At 37.3% G+C, this 25,457-nt stretch overlaps 1 pseudogene; it reads right to left on the bottom strand.

The window, feature by feature from the left end:
* Window positions 1-263: 263 nt before the first annotated feature.
* LOC124971515 (isopentenyl-diphosphate Delta-isomerase 1-like) lies at window positions 264-25,457 on the bottom strand (annotated as a pseudogene).

Raw genomic sequence — 25,457 nt, 5'->3', positions numbered from 1 at the left:
AATCAACTATTATTCTTTTTTTGTACAATTCAAGTTTTATTTGCTCTCGTTTTACGATTCTCATAAATGTCTTTTACAAATAACAGAGCATGTAGGATGGGGTGTGTAACAAAATTGTCAATTGTTTTCTTCTCACATGAACTCTGGTTGTAAGGTATCCAAATATCATGGAAGTTCTAAGAGGGAATCCAATTTTAAAACCACAAAAAAGTCATCTTAAGTTTACTAGGTAAGGAAATTTTTCAATCATCATTCATTTACATTCATGGTCTATGTATTTTCTCATGGTCAATGAACTGATTCAAATGATTCAAGTTATCCCACCATTTTAAAGAGAAAAGTGTCCACAATAATTTGAAACCATGGAGTAACCTTAATTTCACCACTGGCTGCATTTTTCATAAGTTCTTTTAGTTCTTCCTTGGACACATAAAAATAGCTTTTAATTTCATTGGGATCTGTATTCAAAGTTATATTCTTCTTCACAAACAAAATATAATCAATTTCATGTTCACCCCCAGATACCATCAGATTGTGCCTTATAGTGAATTCGTGTTAGATAATTCATTACTTCTGGAAGAATCTCTTCTAGAGGAATTCTAATTCGGCTTTTAAACGCCTCTGTGCTGCTCGCCTTACACCGATGGCATCATTTTCTTCAAGCTCACCTGGATTACTTAATGGATGACTGCAACAAGTGTTGGTAAAACAACCTGGAAAGGCAATTTTAGCATCTGATCTCTGCTGTATCAGAAGTTTATTTTCAGTGTTGAATAAGAAGACACTAAAAACTCGATGTAATAATCCTTTCTCAATGTTTTCATTCAAGTGGCAATTCTTGGTGTCAGCCCCTATTTTATTGTCATTTTCATTGATAAGAATACACATCTCTGCAAGAAGTTGGACCTGTTTCTCATCTAGATGATTGTTATTTATTTCAGGTATTGTTACAAAATGTCTGATCTGTCCTAAAACACTCAGGCCTGAGATGACAACTATTATTCTTTAGTCATACTTATTCAACCTTTCCAGGCCTTTATAGACAAAGTTACCATTTGGATACTCCTCCTTACTTTTTAGCTATATTTCTTCCTGTTTTACTCCCTTCCTGGTTAATAATATCTTCCAATTGATTCAAATCCTACAGACTGCTGTTACTTCTTCTCCTTTCCCACTGATACTCCACTTCAACTTTTTCTCCCTTCAGTTTTATTTTTCTCCTTTTTGGGTTTCTGCCTTACCTGCCTCCTGCTTGTTTCCCTCAATAATTGACCAATTTAATATCTTTATTCTTCAAGAACAAGAGCAGCTATAGTAGGGGCAGAACCACTGATCACATTGATTAATCTTCTCCAGAATGAAGGACAGCAAATTCTCTGGACATCTCTGGTTACCACCTTCTTCAGCCTTTACTTAATCATCCATCTCCTTTCTCCTTTCTCCTTTCTCCTTTCTCCTTTCCCAGCATCAACAACCCTTCCATTGCCCCTCTTCTTAGAATCAATGACCTCTCCTTGTGAATTGTCCCCTTGTCTATGTGTCTCAACCTGCTCCATCTCCATGGGAGGAAAGTTCATGGGCCCTGAAAAACATAGAAAATGCCTCATACATGAAAGGGAAGGAGGTATACTCTGGGGAAAAGTAAATTTTCTGAGAAATTCAAAGTGGTAGACATATTATAGCTTTACTTAGGAATGACAAATAGCAGATCAAGTATGAATGGAAAGAGATTAAAAAGTAGCTCCCAATAAAACTAAAAAAAAAAAAATTGTGGAGAAAAGCAAACAAAATTTTAAAAACACATTCCAGCAGTCACACTTATTTTTTTTTATTGTGAACAAATGGGATACATGTTCTTTCTCTGTTTGTACATAGAGTAAAGGCATACCATTTGTGTAATCATACGTTTACATAGGGTAATGTTGGTTGATTCATTCTGTTATTTTTTCCCCTTCCCCCCACCCCTCCCATCCCTCTTTTCCCTCTATACAGTCCTTCCTTCCCCCATTCTTGCCCCCCTCCCTAACCCTTACTCTAACCCTAAAACTAACCCCTCCCACGCCCCATTATGTATCATCATCCACTTATCAGCGAGATTATTCTTCCTTTGGTTTTTTGAGATTGGCTTATCTCACTTAGCATGATATTCTCCAGTTTCGTCCATTTGCTTGCAAATGCCATAATTTTATCATTCTTTATGGCTGAGTAATATTCCATTGTATATATATGCCACAGTTTCTTTATCCATTCATCAACTGAAGAGCATCTAGGTTGGTTCCACAATCTGGCTATGGTGAATTGAGCAGCAATCAACATTGATGTGGCTGTATCTCTGTAGTATGCTGATTTTAAGTCCTTTGGGTATAGGCCAAGGAGTGGGATAGCTGGATCAAATGGTAGTTCCATTCCAAGTTTTTTAAGGAATCTCCATACTGCCTTCCAGAGTGGTTGCACTAATTTGCAGCGCCACCAGCAATGTATGAGTGTACCTTTTTCCCCACATCCTCGCCAACACCTGTTGTTGCTTGTGTTCTTGATAATCGCCATTCTGATTGGGGTGAGATGGAATCTTAGGGTGGTTTTGATTTGCATTTCTTTTATAACTAGAGATGTTGAACATTTTTCCATATGTTTGTTGATTGTTTGTAGGTCTTCTTCTGTGAAGTGTCTGTTCATTTCCTTAGACCATTTGTCGATTGGATTATTTGTAGTCTTGGTGTTGAGTTTTTTGAGTTCTTTATAGGTTCTGGAGATTAGTGCTCTATCTGAAGTATGATTGGCAAAGATTTTCTCCCACTCTGTAGGCTCTTTCTTCACATTGCTGACAGTTTCCTTTGCTGAGAGAAAGCTTTTTAGTTTGAATCTATCCCAGTTGTTGATTCTTGCTTTTATTTCTTGTGCTATGGGAGTCCTGTTGAGAAAGTCTGGTCCTAAGCCGACATGTTGAAGATCTGGACCTACTTTTTCTTCTGTAAGATGCAGGGTCTCTGGTCTGATTCCGAGATCCTTAATCCATTTTGAGTTTAGTTTTGTGCACGGTGAGAGATATGGGTTTAATTTCATTTTGTTGCATATGGATTTCCAATTTTCCCAGCACCATTTATTGAAGAGGCTATCTTTTCTCCATTGCATATTTTTGGCCCCTTTGTCTAGTATGAGGAAATTATATTTGTTTGGGTTTGTGTCCGTGTCCTCTATTCTGTACCATTGATCTACCTGTCTATTTTGGTACCAATACCATGCCGTTTTTGTTACTATTGCTTTGTAGTACAGTTGAAGTTCAGGTATTGCAATACCCCCTGCTTCATTTTTCCTGCTAAGGATTGCTTTAGCAATTCTGGGTTTCTTATTCTTCCAGATGAATTTCATGATTGCTTGTTCTACTTCTGTAAGGTACATCGTTGGGATTTTAAATGGAATTGCATTGAATCTGTATAGCACTTTTGGTAGTATGGCCATTTTGACAATATTAATTCTGCCTATCCAGGAACATGGGAGATCTTTCCATCTTCTAAGGTGTTCCTTAATTTCTTTCTTTAGTGTTCTGTAGTTCTCATTGTAGAGGTCTTTCACCTCTTTTGTGAGATTGATTCCCAAGTATTTTATTTTTTTCGAGGCTATTGTGAATGGAGTAGTTTTCCTAACTTCTCTTTCTGAAGATTCATCACTTATGTATAAAAATGCATTGGATTTATGAGCATTGATCTTGTATCCTGCTACTTTACTGAATTCACTTATGAGTTCTAAGAGTTTTCTGGTGGAATTTCCTGGTTCCTCTAAGTATATAATCATATCATCAGCAAATAGGGATAGTTTGAGTTCTTCTTTTCCAATTTGTATCCCCTTAATTTCTTTGGTCTGTCTAATTGCTCTGGCTAGAGTTTCAAGGACGATATTGAATAGGAGTGGTGAGAGAGGGCATCCCTGCCTTGTTCCAGATTTGAGGGGGAATGCTTTCAGTTTTTCACCATTAAGAATAATATTAGCCATGGGCTTAGCATAGATGGCCTTTACAATGTTAAGGAACGTTCCCACTATCCCTATTTTTTCTAGTGTTTTGAGCATGAAGGGGTGCTGTATTTTATCAAATGCTTTTTCTGCATCTATTGAAATAATCATGTGATTCTTGACTTTAAGTCTATTGATATGGTGAATTACATTTATTGATTTCCTGATGTTGAACCAACCTTGCATCCCTGGGATGAAACCCACTTGATCATGGTGCACTATCTTTTTAATATGTTTTTGTATGCGATTTGCTAAAATTTTGTTGAGAATTTTTGCGTCGATGTTCATTAAGGATATTGGTCTGAAATTTTCTTTCCTCAATGTGTCTCTGTCTGGTTTAGGTATCAGGGTGATATTGGCTTCGCAGAATGAGTTTGGGAGGGTTCCCTCCTCTTCTATTTCATGGAATACTTTGAAAAGTATTGGAATGAGCTCTTCTTTAAAGGTTTTGTAGAACTCGGCTGAGAAACCATCAGGTCCTGGACTTTTCTTTGTTGGTAGGCTTTTGATGACTTCTTCTATTTCATTACTTGAAATTGGTCTATTTAAATTGTGTATGTCCTCCTCGTTTAGTTTAGGCAATTCATAGGTCTCTAGAAACTTGTTGATATCTTCGAAATTTTCCATTTTGTTGGAATATAGATTTTCAAAATAGCTTCTAATTATGTTTTGTATTTCAGTCGTGTCTGTTGTGATATTTCCTTGTTCATTCCGAATTTTGGTGATTTGGGTTTTCTCTCGTCTTCTCTTTGTTAGTGTGGCTAAAGGTTTATCAATTTTGTTTATTTTTTCGAAGAACCAACTATTTATTTTGTCAATTTTTTGTATTGTTTCTTTCGTTTCAATTTCGTTGATTTCAGCTCTGAGTTTAACTATTTCCTGTCTTCTACTACTTTTGGTGTTGGTCTGTTCTTCTTTTTCTAGGGCTTTGAGCTGTAGTGTTAGGTCATTTATTTTTTGAGTTTTACTTCTTTTATTAAATGCGCTCCATGAAATAAATCTTCCTCTAAGTACCGCTTTCATAGTGTCCCAGAGATTTTGATACGATGTTTCTTTGTTCTCGTTTACCTCTAAGAATTTTTTAATTTCCTTCCTAATATCTTCTGTTATCCATTCCTCATATAATAGCATATTGTTTAATCTCCAGGTGTTGGAGTAATTTCTGTTTTTTGCTCTTTCATTTATTTCTAGTTTCAATCCATTATGGTCTGATAAAATACAAGGAAGTGTCTCTATCTTCTTGTATTTGCTAACATTAGCTTTGTGGCATAATATATGGTCTATTTTAGAGAAGGATCCATGTACTGCTGAGAAGAAAGTGTATTCACTCTTCGTTGGATGGTATATTCTATAAATGTCTGTTAAGTCTAAATTATTGATTGTGTTATTGAGATCTATGGTTTCTTTGTTCAATTTTTGTTTGGAAGATCTGTCCAGTGGTGAGAGAGGCGTGTTAAAATTACCTAGTATTATTGTGTTGTGGTCTATTTGGTTTCTGAATTTGAGAAGGATTTGTTTGACATACATGGGTGAGCCACTGTTTGGGGCATAGATATTTATGATTGTTATGTCTTGCTGATTTATGCTTCCCTTAAGCATTATGAAATGTCCTTCTTTATCCCTTCTGATTAACTTTGGCTTGAAATCCACTTTATCTGAAATGAGGATGGATACCCCAGCTTTTTTGCTGGGTCCATGTGCATGGTAAGTTTTTTCCCATCCTTTCACCTTTAGTCTATGGGTATCTCTTTCTAAGAGATGAGTCTCTTGCAGGCAACATATTGTTGGATCTTTCTTTTTTATCCAATCTGCCAGTCTATGTCTTTTGATTCATGAATTCAGGCCGTTAATATTCAGGGTTATTATTGAGATATGATTTGTATTCCCGGTCATTTGACTCATTTTATTCATTTATTTGCTTATTTTTGACACACTTGGTTCCTCTTTATTTGAGAGTTCCTTTAGGATAGTTCCTCCCTTTGCTGATTTGCTTCTTTGTTTTTCATATCTTCGTCATGGAATATTTTGCTGAGAATGTTCTGTAATGCTGGCTTTCTTTTTGTATATTCTTTTAGCTTTTCTTTATCATGGAAGGATTTTATTTCATCGTCAAATCTGAAGGTAAGTTTTGCTGGGTATAAGATTCTTGGTTGGCATCCATTTTCTTTTAGGGCTTGAAAAATGTTATTCCAGGCCCTTCTAGCTTTTAAGGTCTGGATTGAAAAATCTGCTGATATCCGTATTGGCTTCCCCCTGAATGTAATTTGGTTCTTTTCTCTCACAGCCTTTAAGATTCTGTCTTTATTTTGTATGTTAGGTATTTTCATTATAATGTGCCTTGGTGTGGGTCTGTTGTAATTTTGTGTATTTGGAGTCCTGTAAGCCTCTTGAACTTGATTTTCCATTTCGTTCTTCAGATTTGGGAAATTTTCTGAAATTATCTCATTGAATAGATTGTTCATTCCTTTGGTTTGTTTCTCTAAGCCTTCCTCAATCCCAATAATTCTCAAATTTGGCCTTTTCATGATATCCCATAGTTCTTGGAGATTCTGTTCATGATTTCTTACCATCTTCTCTGTTTGTTCAACTTTGTTTTCGAGGTTAAATATTTTGTCTTCAATATCTGAGGTTCTGTCTTCCAGGTGTTCTATCCTATTGGTTGTGCTTTCTATGGAGTTCTTAATTTGGTTTATTGTTTCCTTCATTTCAAGGATTTCTGTTTGGTTTTTTTTCAATATCTCTAACTCTTTATTGAAATGATCTTTTGCTTACTGTATTTGCTCTTTTAACTGTCTATTGGTGCGTTCATTCAATGCCTGCATTTGCTCTTTCATTTCATCGTTTGCTTCCCTTATCATGTTGATTATGTACATTCTGAGCTCCCTTTCTGTCATTTCTTCTGCCATGCTGTCATTGGATTTTATTGATGTAACATCTAGATTTGTTTGAGGCATTTTCTTCCCTTGTTTTCTCATATTGGTCAGGAATCAGTGGGTCATTAAGATATTGCAGATTTCCTCTATCGACTTATAATGTCCCTGAAGATTGCTAGTATATCCCCTCTTATCCTTCAGTAGCCTGAAGTCTTAGAGGAAGTTGATACTGCGGTGTTCCCCTAGGAAGCTGCCTCTCTAGGAGTGGTGGTCTTCAGGTGGGGTATATTCCCTGCTAGTGGGCAGAGGTGCCTCTACTTGTTGACCAATTGTCATCCAAAGGGGAACTAGGCTGCAGGCTGAGGCAAGGCCTGTTTGTGACTGTGTCTCTGGTTTTACCGTCCTTGTGGGAAAACCTCACCCGGCGGGGAAGACTCACCTGGTGGGGAGGTCTCGATGGTCACTTCCCCTCCTAGAGTTTCCCTTCAGTCCACAACTACCGCCTGGGCAGGGCAGCCTTCCCAGGCAATGTTCCCAGGGCCCTGGACCTACCTCCTGGTCCTGGGAGCCCTGCCCTTCGCAGACGAGTCTCTTTAGGTAGCCCCTCCTCAGAGAAGCTGCCCGCAGTCCTGGAACCTTCGCTCCACCCCTTCAGCTTGTCTCTGTGTAGCTCTTTCAAGAAAAGGTGCCTAGGTCCCCAGACCAGATCGTGCTTTGCACCTAATCACCTGGCTATGCGACCCCTCCTCTGGGCAGTCACTTGGAGCCTCGTACATATGATCCAAGCCCCAATGACCCGCTGCTTGTCTCTTCCTCCAGGCAGCCACCCGGTGTTCTGTGTGGGCGCTTGGAGACCAAGCCACTCACTGCGCACCTCCACCTCCTCAGGACAGCCCCCTCCCCATTGTTCAGGTGGTTACTGAGTTCAAATAACTCACCGCCCAGCTCTTTCTCTGGCAGCCGCCGGAGCCCCGGCAGATTGCTCCAAAACCAAGCAGTGTGCTGCGCAGCCTCCTCTGCAAAGTTCCCCGCTTTCCGAGTTCACTGCTCCAGCGGGGGGAGGGGTGTCTTGCCGCCTGGGCAGGGCAGCCTTCCCAGGCAACGTTCCCAGGGGTCTGGACCTACCTCCTGGGCCTGGGAGCCTCACCCTTCGCAGACGAGTCTCCTTTGGTTGTCCCTCCTTAGAGAAGCTGCCCGCAGTCCTGGAACCTTCACTCCGCCGTTTTTTCACTCCGTTTTTTAGCTCTGCTTCGCTGTCCATGTTTACCACTCCAGCGGGGGGAGGGGCATCTCGCCGAGCAACTCTACTTCACAAAGTTCCCTGCATTCCAGGGCTACTGCCCCATCCGGGACGCCTCCCCAATGGGAGAAACTCACCCGGCAGCTTTGAGTTGGTCCCAAGTCACTCACTATCTCCTCTTTTGAATCTTGCGTCCTGGAGCAACATGAAATGCAGCCGCCCTCTAGTCCGCCATCTTGAAAACCCCCTATATTTCTTCTTTTGAGAAGTGCCTATTCAGATAATTAGTCCATTTTTAATTAAATTATTTGATTTTTGTTGTTTTGATTTTTCTCTCTATATATGTATATATAAACATATTTTATGTATAAAAAGGATATTAATCTTTTTCCAGATGAATAGTTGGCAAATATTTTCTTTGATTCTGTATGTTATCTGTTCACTCTGTTTATTGTTTCCTTTACTCTTCAGATCATTTTGAGTTTGATGTAAACCTATTTGTCTATTTTTTCTTTTGTTTCCTATGCTTTGGGGGTCATATCCAAAAAATCATTGCCTATACCCATGTCTTAAAGTGCTTATGTTTTCTTCTAGTACTTTCATAGTTTTGGGTCTTATATTTAGGCTTTTGGTCCATTTTGAATTGATTTGGGTATAAACTGAGGAGTGGGATAGCTGGGTCAAATCTTTGTTCCATTTCAGTGAGGTAGGGGTCAAGTTTCAGCCATCTGTAAATGGATGTCCAGTTTTCCCAGTCCAATTTATTGAAAAGACTGTGCTTTCTCCTTGTAGGTTTTTGGTGCCTTTGTTGAGAATCATTTGGCTATATATTTGTGGGCTTATATTTGGATCTCTATACTGTTTCATTGGTATGTGTCCATTTTGCCAGTAACATGTATTCTGATTACTACAGCTCTGTAGTATATCAAAATCAGCTATTATGAAGGCTTCAGCTTTGTTCTTGTTTTACAGGATTGCATTGACTATTTGGAGTCTTTTGTATTTTCCTATGAATTTTAAGATTCTTTTTCTAATTTTGTGAAGGTTGTTATTTGTATTTTGATGGGGAATGTGTAAAACTCTGTGAACTAGGGACATTTTGTAATATTAATTTTTCCAACCCATGAATGTGAGAGCTCTTTCCTTGTGTGTGTGTGTGTGTGAGTGTGTGTGTGTGTTTCCTTCAATTTCTTTCATCAGTGTTTTGTAATTTGCATTGTAGCAGTCTTTCACTTCATTGGTTAAATTTATTTCTAAATATTTTTGTTGTTATTTAGTTGTTGCAAGTGGGATTGTTTTTATGATTTCTTTCTCAATCTTGTTATTTGTATAAAAATATTTCTTGTTTTTATATGTTGATTTTTATATTCTGAAACTTTCCCAAATTCATGTATAAGTTCAAATATTATTTTGGTGGAGTTTTTAGGGGTTTTTTTTGATATCTGGGATGATATCAACTGCAAACAGGTATAAGTTTCTCTCTTCCTGTTTATGTCTGTTATTTCTTTCTCTTGGATAATTGTTCTAATACTTCCAAAATTACATTGAATAACAGTTTTGTTCTTGATATGGACACACTTGTATTGATCTAGAACTTAGAGGAACTAATTTCTGCTTTTCTTCATTCAGTATAATCACTGTGGGCTTGTCATATGTGACCTTTATTATGTTGAGGCCTGATATTTGTACACTTAGTTCATTAGGGCTTTTAGCATGAAGAACTAATGCACAAGATTACTGATACTATGCACAATATCTTATCATCATCCAGTCACAACTATATGGTAGTTTTGGCCCAGGAAAAATGAACAAACAGTCTTAAAGAAAATCTTTTCTGGAGGTTTCAAGATGGCAGACTAGAGAGTGGCTGCATTTCATGTTGCTCCAGGACTCAGGATTCAAAAGAGGAGATATGGAGAGTCTTGGGACCAACTCAAAGCCGCCGGGTGAGTCTCTCCCATTGGGGAGGTGTCCCGGATGGGGCGGTAGCCCCGGAACCCAGGGAACTTTGTGAAGTAGAGTTGCTCGGCGAGACGACCCTCCTCCCACTGGAGCGGTAAACATGGACAACTGGGAGCATCGTAGAGGAGGCCGCTCAGCACAGCGCTTGGACTCGGAGCAACCACTGGGGCTCCAGGGGGCTGCCCAGAGGAAGAGGTGCGCAGTGAGCTGTTTGGAATCAGAGCGACTGCTCCTGACACCGGGGGGCTGCACGGAGGAGAGGGAGGAGCACGACGGGTCGCTTGGTCTAGGAGTGACTGCACCAGAGCTACAGGCGGTTGCCAGATGAGGAGCAGCACGGCAAGCTGTTTGGTCTCCGAGCGACCACTCCTGAACACCGGGGGGCTGCCCGGAGGAGGAACGGGGTGGGTCACTTGGAGTCGGAGTGACTGCCTAGGGCTATAGGCGGTTGGCGGGAGGAGGAGGCGTGCAGTGAGTTGCTTGGACTCCTAGCGACCACACCAGAACACCGGGCGGCTATCCGGAGGAAGAGGCATGTGGCGGGTCGCTGGGACTCGGAGCGACTGTACAGGGCTCCAGGTGGCTGCTCAGAGGAGGGGCCGCATAGCCAGGTGACTAGGTGCAGAGCAGGGTCCCAGGACCTAGGAGGCTTCTTGGTGGAAGAGCCACACAGAGACATGCTTAGGGGCAGAGCAAAGGTTCCAGGACTGCAGGCAGCTTGTCTGAGGAGGGGCAACCTAAGGAGACTCATCTGCAAAGGGCGAGGTTCCCAAGCCCAGGAGGTAGGTCCAGGCCCCTGGGAACGTTGCAGAGGAAGACAGCCAAGCCCAGGTGGTAGGTGTAGATTGAGAGGAATCTCTAGAAGGGGAACTGACCAGTGAGACCTCCCCACCAGGTGAGTCTTCCCTGCCGGGTGAGGTTTTCCCACAAGGACGGTAAAACCAGAGGCACAGGCCCAAACAGGCCTTGCCTCAGCCCGCAGCCTAGTTCCCCTTTGGATGACCATTGGTCAACAAGTGGAGGCACCTCTACCCACTAGCAGGGAATATACCCCACCTGAAGGCCACCAGCCCTAGAGAGGCAGCATCCTTGTGGAGCACCGCAATATCAACTTCCTCCAAGACTTCAGGATACAGAAGGCTAAGAGGGGATATACTAGCAATCCTCAGGGACATTATAAGTCAATAGAGTAAATCTGCAATATCTTACTGACCCACTGATTCCTGAACAATATGAGAAAACAAGGGAAGAAAATGCCTCAAACAAATCTGGATGTTATATCAATAAAATCCAATGACAGCATGGCAGAAGAAATGTCAGAAAGGGAGCTCAGAATGTACATAATTAACATGATAAGGGAAGCAAACGATGAAATGAAAGAGCAAATACAGGCATTGAATGATCGCACCAATCGACAGTTAAAAGAGCAAATGCAGGAAGCAAAAGACCATTTCAATAAAGAGTTAGAGATATTGAAAAAAAAAACAAAAAGAAATCCTTGAAATGAAGGAAACAATAAACCAAATTAAGAACTCCATAGAAAGCACAACCAATAGGATAGAACACCTGGAAGACAGAACCTCAGATATTGAAGAAAAAATATTTAACCTTGAAAACAAAGTTGAACAAACAGAGAAGATGGTAAGAAATCATGAACAGAATCTCCAAGAACTATGGGATATCATGAAAAGGCCAAATTTGAGAATTATTGGGATTGAGGAAGGCTTAGAGAAACAAACCAAAGGAATGAACAACCTATTCAATGAGATAATTTCAGAAAATTTCCCAAGTCTGAAGAATGAAATGGAAAATCAAGTTCAAGAGGCTTACAGGACTCCAAATACACAAAATTACAACAGACCCACACCAAGGCACATTATAATGAAAATACCTAACATACAAAATAAAGACAGAATTTTAAAGGCTGTGAGAGGAAAGAACCAAATTACATTCAGGGGGAAGCCAATACGGATATCAGCAGATTTTTCAATCCAGACCTTAAAAGCTAGAAGGGCCTGGAATAACATTTTTCAAGCCCTAAAAGAAAATGGATGCCAACCAAGAATCTTATACCCAGCAAAACTTACCTTCAGATTTGACGATGAAATAAAATCCTTCCATGATAAAGAAAAGCTAAAAGAATATACAAAAAGAAAGCCAGCATTACAGAACATTCTCAGCAAAATATTCCATGAGGAAGAGATGAAAAACAAAGAAGCAAATCAGCAAAGGGAGGAGATATCCTAAAGGAACTCTCAAATAAAGAGGAACCAAGTCGTGTCAAAAAATAAACAAATAAATGAATAAAATGAGTCAAATGACCGGGAATACAAATCATATCTCAATAATAACCCTGAATATTAACGGCCTGAATTCATGAATCAAAAGACATAGACTGGCAGATTGGATTAAAAAGAAAGATCCAACAATATGTTGCCTGCAAGAGACTCACCTCATAGAAAGAGATACCCATAGACTAAAGGTGAAAGGATGGGAAAAAACATAACATGCACATGGACCCAGCAAAAAAGCTGGGGTATCCATCCTCATTTCAGATAAAGTGAACTTCAAGCCAAAGTTAGTCAGAAGGGATAAAGAAGGACATTTCATACTGCTTAAGGGAAGCATAAATCAGCAAGACATAACAATCATAAACATCTATGCCCCAAACAGTGGCTCATCCATGTATATCAAACAAATCCTTCTCAAATTCAGAAACCAAATAGACCATAACACAATAATACTAGGTGATTTTAACACACCTCTCTCACCACTGGACAGATCTTCCCAACAAAAATTGAACAAAGAAACCATAGATCTCAATAACACAATCAATAATTTAGACTTAATGGACATTTATAGAATATACCATCCAACCAAGAGCGAATACACTTTCTTCTCAGCAGCACATGGATCCTTCTCTAAAATAGACCATATATTATACCACAAAGCTAATGTTAGCAAATACAAGAAGATAGAGACAGTACCTTGTATTCTATCAGATCATAATGGATTGAAGTTAGAAATAAATGAAAGAGTAAAAAACAGAAACTACTCCAACACCTGGAGATTAAACAATATGCTATCATATGATGAATGGATAACAGAAGATATTAGGAAGGAAATTAAAAAATTCTTAGAGGTAAATGAGAACAAAGAAACATCATATGAAAATCTTTGGGACACTATGAAAGCAGTACTTAGAGGAAAATTTATTTCATGGAGCGCATTCAATAAAAGAAGTAAAACTCAACAAATAAACAACCTAACACTACAGCTCAAAGCCCTAGAAAAAGAAGAACAGACCAACACCAAAAGTAGTAGAAGACAGGAAATAGTTAAACTCAGAGCTGAAATCAATGAAATTGAAACAAAAAAAATACAAAAAATGACAAAATAAAAACTTGGTTCTTCGAAAAAATTTAAAAAATTGATAAACCTTTAGCCACACTAACAAAGAGAAGACGAGAGAAAACCCAAATCACTAAAATTCGGAATGAACAAGGTAATATCACAACAGACAGGAGTGAAATCCAAAAAATAATTAGAAGCTATTTTGAAAATCGATACTCCAACAAAATAGAAAATATCAAAGACATCAACAGGTTTCTAGAGACATATGAATGCCTGAACTGAATAAGGAGGACAATACAATTTAAATAGACCAATTTCAAGTAATGAAATAGAAGAAGTCATCAAAACCCTACCAATAAAGAAAAGTCCGAGACCAGATATGTTCTCAGCAGAGTTGTACAAAACCTTTAAAGAAGAGCTCATTCCAATACTTCTCAAAGTATCCCATGAAATAGAAGAGGAGGGAACCCTCCCAAACTCATTCTATGAAGCCAATATCACCCTGATACCTAAACTAGACAGAGACACATCGAGGAAAGAAAATTTCAGACCAATATCCTTAATGAACATCAACGCAAAAATTCTCAACAAAATTTTAGCAAATCGCATACAAAAACATATTAAAAAGATAGTGCACCATGATCAAGTGGGTTTCATCCCAGGGATGCAAGGTTGGTTCAACATCAGGAAATCAATAAAGGTAATTCACCACATCAATAGACTTAAAGTCAAGAATCACGTGATTATTTCAATAGATGCAGAAAAAGCATTTGATAAAATACAGCACCCCTTCATACTCAAAACACTAGAAAAAATAGGGACAGTGGGAACATTCCTTAACATTGTAAAGGCCATCTACGCTAAGCCCATGGCTAATATCATTCTTAATGGTGAAAAACTGAAAGCATTCCCCCTAAAATCTGGAACAAGGCAGGGATGCCCTCTCTCACCACTCCTATTCAATATCGTCCTTGAAACTCTAGCCAGAGCAATTAGACAGACCAAAGAAATTAAAGGGATACGAATTGGAAAAGAAGAACTCAAACTATCCCTATTTGCTGATGATATGATTATATACTTAGAGGAACCAGGAAATTCCACCAGAAAACTTTTAGATCTCATAAGTGAATTCAGTAAAGTAGCGGGATATAAGATCAATGCACATAAATCTAAGGCATTTCTATACATAAGCGATGAATCTTCAGAAAGAGAAATCAGGAAAACTACCCCATTCACAATAGCTTTGAAAAAAATAAAGTATTTGGGAATCAATCTCACAAAAGAGGTGAAAGACCTCTACAATGAGAACTACAGAACACTAAAGAAAGAAATTCAAGAAAACCTTAGAAGATGGAAAGATCTCCCATGTTCTTGGATAGGCAGAATTAATATTGTCAAAATGGTCATACTACCAAAAGTGCTATACAGATTCAATGCAATTCCAATTAAAATCCAATGATGTACCTTACAGAAATAGAGCAAGCAATTATGAAATTCATCTGGAAGAATAAGAAACCCAGAATAGCTAAAGCAATCCTTGGCAGAAAGAGTGAAGCAGGGGGTATCACAATACCAGATCTTCAACTCTACTACAAAGCAATAGTAACAAAAACAGCATGGTATTGGCAACAAAATAGAAAGGTAGATCAATGGTACAGAATAGAGGATACGGACACAAACCCAAATGAAAAAAATTTTCTCATACTAGACAAAGGGGCCAAAAATATGCAATGGAGAAACGATAGCCTCTTCAACAAATGGTGCTGGGAGAATTGGAAATCCATATGCAACCGAATGAAACTAAACCCATATCTCTCACCATGCACGAAACTAAACTCAAAATGGATTAAGGACCTCGGAATCAGACCAGAGACCCTGCATCTTATAGAAGAAAAAGTAGGTCCAGATCTTCAACATGTCGGCTTAGGACCAGACTTCCTCAACAGGACTCCCATAGCACAAGAAATAAAAGCAAGAATCAACAACTGGGATAGATTCAAATCAAAAAACTTTCTCTCAGCAAAGGAAACTATCAGCAATGCGAAGAAAGAGCCTACAGAGTGGGAGAAAATCTTTGCCACTCATACTTCAGATAGAGCACCAATCTCCAGAATCTATAAAGAACTCAAAAAACTCTACACCAAGAATGCAAATAATCCAATCGACAAATGGTCTAAGGAAATGAACAGACACTTCACAGAAGAAGACCTACAAACAATCAACAAACATATGGAAAAATGTTCAACATCTCTAGTAATAAGAGAAATGCAAATCAAAACCAACTTAAGATTCCATTTCACCCCAATCAGAATGGCGATTATCAAGAATACAAGCAACAACAGGTGTTGGCGGGGATGTGGGGAGAAAGGTACACTCATACATTGCTGGTGGGGCTGCAAATTAGTGCAGCCACTCTGGAAAGCAGTGTGGAGATTCCTTAGAAAACTTGGAATGGAACCACCATTTGACCCAGCTATCCCACTCCTTGGCCTATACCCAAAGGACTTAAAATCAGCATGCTACAGAGATACAGCCACATCAGTGTTCATAGCTGCTCAATTCACAATAGCCAGATTGTGGAACCAACCTAGATGCCCTTCAATTGATGAATGGATAAAGAAACTGTGGTATATAAATACAATGGAATATTACTCAGCCATAAAGAATGATAAAATTATGGCATTTGCAGGCAAATGGATGAAACTGGAGAATATCATGCTAAGTGAGATAAGCCAATCTCAAAAATCCAAAGGACGAATGATATCACTAATAAGCGAATGATGACACATAATGGGGGGTGGGAGGGGTTAGTGTTATGGTTAGAGTTAGGTTTAGGGAGGGGAGCAAGAATGGAGGAAGGAAGGACTGTATAGAGGAAAAAGAGGGGTGGGAGGGTGGGGGGAAGGGAAAAAATAACAGAATGAATCAAACAACATTACCCTATGTAAATTTATGATTACACAAATGGTATGTCTTTCCACGATGTACAAACAGAGAAACAACATGTATCCCATTTGTTTACAAGAAAAAAAAGAAAAAAAAAAGAAAATCTTTTCTATGGAAGGAACACAAGTAGAATAAAAGAAGGGACTCAGTGGATAAAAAAGAGGAGGGAAAGAGGAGGTATTAGGGAATGAAATTGACCAAATTATATTGTTCTCTTTTGGTCAAATAAGTAACAATTTCTACCACTATATGTAATTATAATAATGCACCAATAGAAAAATGTTGATTTTTTTTAAAAGAAAACCTTTTCTTAAAGTTCTTTTGTGCATCCATTTGCAAACAAGCAGAATAATTTTGGTCAAATTTTCATGAGGATCTCCTGCTTCCCACCAATGGTTGGTATTATGTAACAATAACTTTGTTTAAGGTTAATTTTTTATGAAAATTATGGTTGGTTTTTGTCAAATTTTGAACAATTTAAAAAACCAAAATTGATAAACAATGGAGGGAGACATCAAATAACTTAATAAACCCCGGTAGTATGAATAACCCCAAACAATTTCATACTGAGGAGGAAAGAGAAAATTATCATTTTTTGCCACCAGAAGACTCTCCAATCAAATACAGAGGTGTGGGATGCATGGGACAAGCATAGAAGCAATTAATGGTAATACAAGGCAAAATGAAATAAGTGGCATGACAGTGGTGTAAACTAATTGCTGTTATGGAGCTGAAAAAGTAGCTCCAACTTGAGGAATTGAGGATGGCTTCACTTAAAATAGTGGGAGTATCTCAGGTAATCCATCAAGAGTGAGTAGATTTAGGTTGGTAAGAAATGAAGAAAATTCTAGGCACTGGAAATAGAACCAGTAAAGATATGGAGGCTCTAAGGATATCTGCAGGGCACTAGTGAGAAATACAGAAGCAATGGGCTCTGCAAGGCATATGGATAGTGAGCAGTTGTGGACCAGGGGTGCTTGTTTTGTTGAAGTGGATCTATCGAAGAAATCTACAGAAGGTTGTAATGGAAAATAATCGGAATATAGGAAAGAGTAGTATAATATATAGAAATGCTCTCTACAGATAGCATTAGTTTTCTATGGTTGCCATAACAAAGTACCACAAACTAGGACACTTAAAACAACAGTGGACACAACTTTCTTATGCTCATATATGAATACACAACCAGTGTAACTCCACACCATGTACAACCACAAGAATTGGATCAGAATTGTAATGAGTTGCATTCCACCTATGTATAATTTGTCAAAATACACCCTAAAATCCCAGACATTTACCCATTGACTGACCAGTCCACATCTCCCCTTCCATCCACTCTCCCAGGTCTCTGGCAACAATAATGCATTACATATCTAAAAACAGTTAAAATACTACATAGTTTTTAATGGTTCTACATAGAAAGATGTCTAAATCATTGTGAAAAATTTGGTTCATATTTCATTGTATGGAATATAATACCATTTTTCACTAAAATATCTTTAATATATAAATTTAAAAAACAGTTAACAGAGTATTTTGAATATACTCTTCATCAAGAAATAATAAAATTTTAAGGTGATATTCTAATTACCCAGAATTAAACATTACCCATTGTATACACGTATTAAGTTATACACATTATACTTCAGAAATATGTACAAATGTTATGTCAATCAAAAATAAAATCAAAGCCCCATGTGGTGGCTCACACCTGTAATCCCAACCACTTGGAAGGTTGAAGCAGGAAGATCTCAAGTTCAAGACCAGCCTCAGCAATTTAGCAAGATCTTCAACATCTTAGCAAAGACCCTGTTTCGAAACAAAACAAAACAAAACCTAAAATGAACTGGGGATGTTTGTCGCTCAGTGTTAAAGTGCCCTGCCTCCAACCCCCAGTACTAAAACAATTTTTTAAAGTTTAAATATAATTTTAAAATACAGAAATTTATTGCCTGACAGCTCTAGAGGACAGAAGTTTGCACTAAAGGAACTGAAATGGTATTTGGTTCCTGAAAATGTTCTAGAGGAGGATCCTTCCTTGCCTCATCCAGCTTCTGGTAGCCCCAGTCACTCCTGAGGTTTTAGATATATTACTCCAGTCTCTGCCTGTCTTCACATGTCCACCTTCTTCTTAATCCCAAAGTCCCACTTCTCATAAAGATACCTGTTATATTGATGCAGGACCCACCCTATTCTAGTATAAAATCATCTTAACTAATTACATCCATGATGACCCCATTCCCAAATAAGGTCATATTCTGAGATACTAAGTGTTAGGACTTCAACATATCTTTGGGAGGGGACACAATTCAAGCCCTAACTGCTGATGAGTGCAGTGTGGATACACTGTGGTTTTGCAAAGCCTGATTACTGTTTAAAAACATGCTTTGGGCAACACAGAGAACTAAATGACACTTTGGGAACATCAAACACCTTAGAGATAAAGGTAGAATGCTGTGAAGAGAACAAAGCAACAACCAAAACACTCATTTATACTCATAAACACATTTTGCTGCATTCTCAGTATCAGATTAGAGAACAAACTGAAGATATTAGTGTGGTCATAAGCTTTCCTGTTAAGGAAGTAGGGGAGAGAGCAGCACTGAGATATTTGCATCTCTGTGGAGGAAAAAGGCAGTTGCAAGTTGAAGACAGTACGGAAATTGAGACATGAGGAAGATGTCAGAAAAAGATCTTTATGCAAAGCTTTCATGCAATGGCTTGATTTTTAATCACCATGGAATTTGACATAAAGAAGCAAGAAAAAGAAGGAATGAGAAGAGGCTTTTTTTCTAGATCCCCATTTCCAAATCTGTGTGAAGGTGAACATAATTACATCTACAGTTTTTCTTAAAATGTGTCATATGGATCAACGAATATCATAGATTTTAAAATATTTTGAAAAACTGAAAGTTTCATAGTATTTTCATCTCACAGTTGTCTTGCTCAACAGCTGCAAACTTTTTAAAAAATGATCTCTGACTCACCAAAATCAAGATGACCCAGTTCTGGTTATGACTCGCTTAAGGAGGTCTTGTATTTTGGATTTACCACTAACCCCCTCAGAAAAGTCCCATAAATCTCTACTTTGAAAACTTCTGTTGACATGTGTTTTAAGAAGGGAGCTCCATATTCATTTGGAAGTTTCAGACAGGAGGTCATATACAAGTTCCAGAAAAAAGGATTGACAGCTTCAGGAAGTCAGTGTTATTTTGAGGGGCTGCCTTGTTACAGGTTTCATTTGGCTTCTCACTCTACAAAGAAACCAACAACAAAAGGGAAGCAGAAAGGATAGCCCAAAATTAAGCTGTATTTTCATCTGAAAAAGCCAAGTACCACCTTCTTTTACTTTCCAATCCTTCATTTACTTATTTGTTCAACAAACATTTTCTGAGTCTTACATTATACAAAGATAAATAAGAAACATACATATCTATGCTTAAAACTAATGCAGTATGCTTTCACAACCTATTTTGTGTCCCATTCCTTAAAGTCATCACTTTTAGGGAGCTAACAATGAATTTGCATGGAACTGTGGATTCCTTGAAAGTAGAGGAATATTGCCTTATCCTCTTTGATTTCCTCAACATCTAGGAAAGAAGGGACCTAGCTAAGAATATTTGGTTCTAAAGACATATGTGTTCAATTAAAAATGGATGTGAAATAATTTTAATGAGATGTATTATGTGAGATAATTTGTATATATTATCTCATTTTGTTCTAACAACAACTCAAATTTTTTCCACAAGATTATTTATGAAAACTACAGGCATACAGCTGCAAATTTGGTTGGTGCAATTTTTAAACTTCAGCATAATATAGGCCAACTACATAATCAACTATACTCAAAAATTTTACTCAGTAATCATTTTTCTATCAAATCCTGATATAGTTGAAAACTGAATGAGTATGAAAAGTTACTGCAATACTAATCTCAAAATAATAATCCCTTACATTCCATGTAACAAATTTATACTAACAACCTTGTTCCAAAAGTGATCAAAAGCAACAGTATTATTCTGTTATGTTTGTGTGCTTCTTTCCAAAGTGATATTGCATTATTTCATTTGATCCTTGACACCACTAGCTCTGTGGAGTTGGTGCAGCTAATATCATCATTCTTCTGTCATAAAAGAAGTAAACTGAAGCACAGAAGTGAATTACCTTACTCAATGACCCTCAATTCATTGGTAGTGAGACTGGAACCTTAATAAAGGCCTTTTTGTTTGCCCCATGTCAACAGGAGGCTTCTTTCTATATACATTAGAGGTGAAAATAGCAGTGGATTACATCACTTAACTTGCATGTTTTTATCTATAAATAGAAAGAAAAAGTCCTTTTGGAGCCTTTCTTTTAATTGTAAGATCGATAATTTATTCATACAATAAATATTTATTAAGCCCCTATTACATGTGATGCAATAAGATAGGTTTAAAGGATAAGTAACTCAGTAAGTTACTACCCTAGGGGGAAATCAACAATAAACAACTTACAATTGTTTTATTATATTTAGAGCTAAGGGTGAGGGTGATTAAGAAAATGAAGCTAAAAAAGGTATAGAAAAGGCAGATCATAAAGCATCTATCTGAGCTAAACTAAGACCTTTGGCATTTATTCTGTAGGCAATGGTGACTTACAAAGAACTTCATGCAGATTTTCAGTTGGTCCAAATGTGGATATAACGTGGGGCAAGATAAGAGGTTTAAGAAGACTGGGGTCCTATTTACAATAAAATATACTTCATGTTTGTATAAATATGTCAAAACATACTCTACTGTCATGTATATCTAAAAAGGACAAATAAAATTTTTTGAAAACTTAAACACAGAAATAAAGGTTAGAGTTTTTAAAAAATCCTGAATAAACCTTTAGGCTATTGAAATAGATCAGGTAAGAAATTAAAGGAGTCTAACTAACGAAGTTAGTGACTTGGGGTTAGAAAAAAGCAAGTATATTGAAAGATATTTGGAGGCAGAAGAGACTAGAAGTGAGGTGCGAATCAGAGATCAGAATTAAGGGTGGTTTCCCCAGGCTTCTATCTTGGGAAATTCTGGGTGGTGGTGCCATTGTTTCAGAGAATACAGGTAGTGTGGTATGAGGGAGATAACTATATATTCTTTATCCATTCAACAACCTAGAATGGTTCCATAATTTGGCTATTGTAAATTGTGCTTCTATAAACATGGTTACGTATGTATTACTATAGTATGCTGACTTTAGTCCTTAGGATAAATACTGAGGGGTGGTATAGCTGGATCATATGCTGTTTCCATTCCTAGTTTTTTGAGGAAACTTCATACTGATTTGCATAGTGATTGTGTTAATTTATAATCCCACCAATAGTGTTAATAGTGTTCCTTTTCCCCAACATCCTCTCCAGCATTTATTATTGTTTGTGTTCTTGATGGTTGCCATTTTAACTAGAGTGAAATGAAATTTCAGTGTAGTTTTTATTTGCACTTCCAAAGGGAGAGTTTCAAGAAGGGATGGTTAAGCTTCAAATGCTCCAGAGATGTCACATGAGATAAAGGCTGATATCATTTCAAAGTAATGTAAATGCTAAATTTTAAGAGATTAACTAAATAAATTATAATATAAAGTGACATTTAGTTAAGTAGTATGTACTTAACTAGAAATTATAATATAGTTCTATATATTTATTGATGTGGAGAAATATTTATAATGTAATCAAGTTTTTAAGAATTAACAAGAGTGGGAATCACATTAAATAATAACAGTAATACCTGATACTCATTAAAAATTTAACTATGTTCCAGGCACTGTTTTAAGTACTTTATATTTTATTTAATCTGCATAATAATCATATTAAGTAGGAAACATCATTATCCATACTTCAGAGCTATGGAAATTAAGATGTGCAGAAATCAAGTAGCAAGTAGTAGAGTCAGAATTGAATTCAGATATGACACCACATCTCAGGTTCTTATCACACTAGTACATTAATCTCTTCCCAGGCAATTTTCACTTTATTGAAAGAATAATAATAATGCATTGTATTTTGCTTTTGTATTACGGTAAAATATATAATATAAAACTGGCCACTGGAACCATTTTAGGTGTACAATTCAGTGGCATTGCTTACATGTACATTGTCATGTAACAATCACCACTATTTCCAAAATTCTTCATCACCCCAAACAGAAAATGGGTACTCATTAAGCAATAACTTTACATTCTCCCTTCCCCAGGTAACCTATATTCTACTTCTGTCTCCATGAATTTGTCAATTCTAGATATTTCATATATGTGGAATCATGATTGTTTTGTCCTTTTGTGTGTGTCTTGTTTCATGTAAGGTAATGTTTTTGTTTTTCTCAATTTTTTTGGAACCATGCATTGAACACAGGGGTGCTTAATCATTGATCCATATCCCCAGTCCTTTTTTATTTTTTATATTGACACAGGGTCTCACTAAGTTGTTTAGGGCCTTGCTAAGTTGCTGAGGCTGACTTTGAAATTGTGAGCCTCCTGCCTCTGCCTCCCAAGTTGCAGGGATTACAGGTATGTGCCACTATGCCCCACTAGGGTAATGTTTCAAAGTTCATCTATGTTGTAGTAAGTGTCAGAACTTTATTCATTTTATGACTGAATAATATACCAATGTATTATAATACCACATTTTTCTTATCCATTCATCTGTTGATGAATACTTAAGGTTTTCCACCTTTTGGCTAGTGTGAATAATGCTCCTATGATCATTGAAATGCAAAAATCTGTTTTAGCCCCTGTTCTCATATCTTCGAGATACATACCTAGGAGTGGAATAGGCAGCTCAAGTGTTAATTCTATTTTTAGTGTTTTGAAGAGCCACCAAACTATTTCCACAGTGACTGCACCATTTTACATTCCCAGCAGGAATGTGTGAGGTTTGCCATTTCTCCACAAGAGATTTTTAATGAAATTTCAGTAAAGAGCAATGGGTATGGGCCTTTTGGGGGGCTTCTCACTTCCAAATACATACGAGGACAGGAGCTCAGTAATATTAATAACAGCAGAAATATTTTTAGACTTCTAAATGTGTCAGAAGACATATGTATTTATATTCACAGTCATTAAAAGCATGGAAAGAGATACCTCAAAGATAATAACAGAGTGATCATCTTTGATCATTTTGTTTAAAATTTTTTCTTTTTGTGTTTCTGTTTTTATAATGTTAATAAATTATTTCTGGGATATACAAGGTCTGATAAATGTCCCCTGGATTTTCAGTTAATATCAGCAGTCTCATTAAGACAGAATCCCAGCTGACTTTTGATTCTAAATTTCTTATGGAAGTGCAAGATACCCAGAATATTCAAAACAATCCTGAAAAAGAACGGTAAATTAGAGAATTCACACTTTCTGATGTTAAAAATTAGTACAAATGAAGGTAATCAGGAAGTGTGGTACTAGCACAAGTATAAACATATAGATCAATGGAATAGAAATAAACTCATACATCTATGGCCAAACGATTTTTCACAAGGGTATCAAGATGCTTTGTAATGGGTTGAATTGTGTCCCCCCCAAAATTTATATATTGAAGTCATGCCTCCCAGAACCTCAGAATTTAGGGTTATTGTGAATGTAATTATTTAAGATGAGTTCATAATGGAGTAGAGTGGACCTTTATTCCAGTATGACTGGTGTCCTTGTAAAAGGGATAAATTTGGACACAGACACATATACAAGGAAGCCAAGTAACTACCAGAAGCACCTGAAGAAGAAACACCTGAAACAGATCTGTCCTTAGTGCCTTCAGAGGGAACATGTCCCTACTAATACCTGATTTCAGAATTCTAGCATCCAGATCTTAAAGACAATAAATGCATGCTGTTAAAGCCATCCAGTGTGTGGCAAGCTATGATGATCGATCTAGGAAACTAATATGCCATTCAATGGGAAATAATATTATCAAGGTGCTGAAACAACTAGGCAGACACATGCAAAAATTGACTTAGACTCTTACTTTACATTATATGTAAGATTTAACTCACAATGATAGCCTCCTAAATGTAAAAGAAAAAATGCAAAGTTCTTTAAAAAACATAGGGATAAATATTCATAACTTAAAATATGGCAATGTATTATTAGTTATGACACAAAAACCCTGAGCAATAAGAAATAGATAAAATGCACATCATCGAAGCTTTTGTGCATCAAAAGCCACCATCACAAAAGTGAAAAGATAACTCACGGAATGAGAGACAAATGACATTTGAACATTTTTGCAAAGGTAAACAATTGGCCAATGAGCACATGGAAGGATGTTCAATACCATTACTCATTACAAGAATGCAAGTGAAACCCTGAATGGGGTTGGGAAAGATGGTGGAATGAGATGGACATTATTACCCTATGGACATGTATGATTGCATGAATGGTATGACTGCATAGTGTACAACCAGAGAAATAAAAAGATTTGCTCCATTTGTGTACAATGAGTTGAAATGCATTCATCTGTCATGTATAACTAATTAGAACAAATAATTTAAAAAACCCAATGAGATACCACATCACACCCACTATGACAGTGCTATAGTCTTAATATTTGTGTCCTTCAAAATTTCATATGTCAACATTGTGTACATCCTCAAGACTGGGATCCTAATTAGAATAAGATATCCTCTGTGTTTTTATAAATATGTCAAAATATACTCTACTATCATGTATAAATGAAAAGAACAAATAAAAAATATAAAAACAACAAATCCCTCCCTGAGGCTTCTCCTCCTTTTCCCTCATCTCAGGTTATCACTGATATACTGTTGTCATCACAGATTGGATTTGTGTTTACTGAAATTTTATATAAGTGAAAATATAATACAGTAAGTATTTTTAAAATATAAAAAATAAAAATAATATTCATATGTTGAAACCTAATCTCCAATGCAATAGTGTTAAAATATGGAGCCTTTAGAAGGTGATCTGGTCATCAGGGCATAACCCTCATTACTGGGATCAGTGTCCTTATAAAAGAGGCTACAGGGACCTTGCTTGATCTCTTTGCCATCTGAGTCGCCATCCACAAGGAACAGGACTTTACTAGAGATTGAATCTGCTAGTATCTTCAT

The sequence above is a fragment of the Sciurus carolinensis genome, chromosome X (assembly GCF_902686445.1).
Source record: "Sciurus carolinensis chromosome X, mSciCar1.2, whole genome shotgun sequence".
Taxonomy (NCBI): Eukaryota; Metazoa; Chordata; class Mammalia; order Rodentia; family Sciuridae; genus Sciurus; species Sciurus carolinensis.
This window is presented reverse-complemented; position numbering and strand designations above follow the sequence as displayed.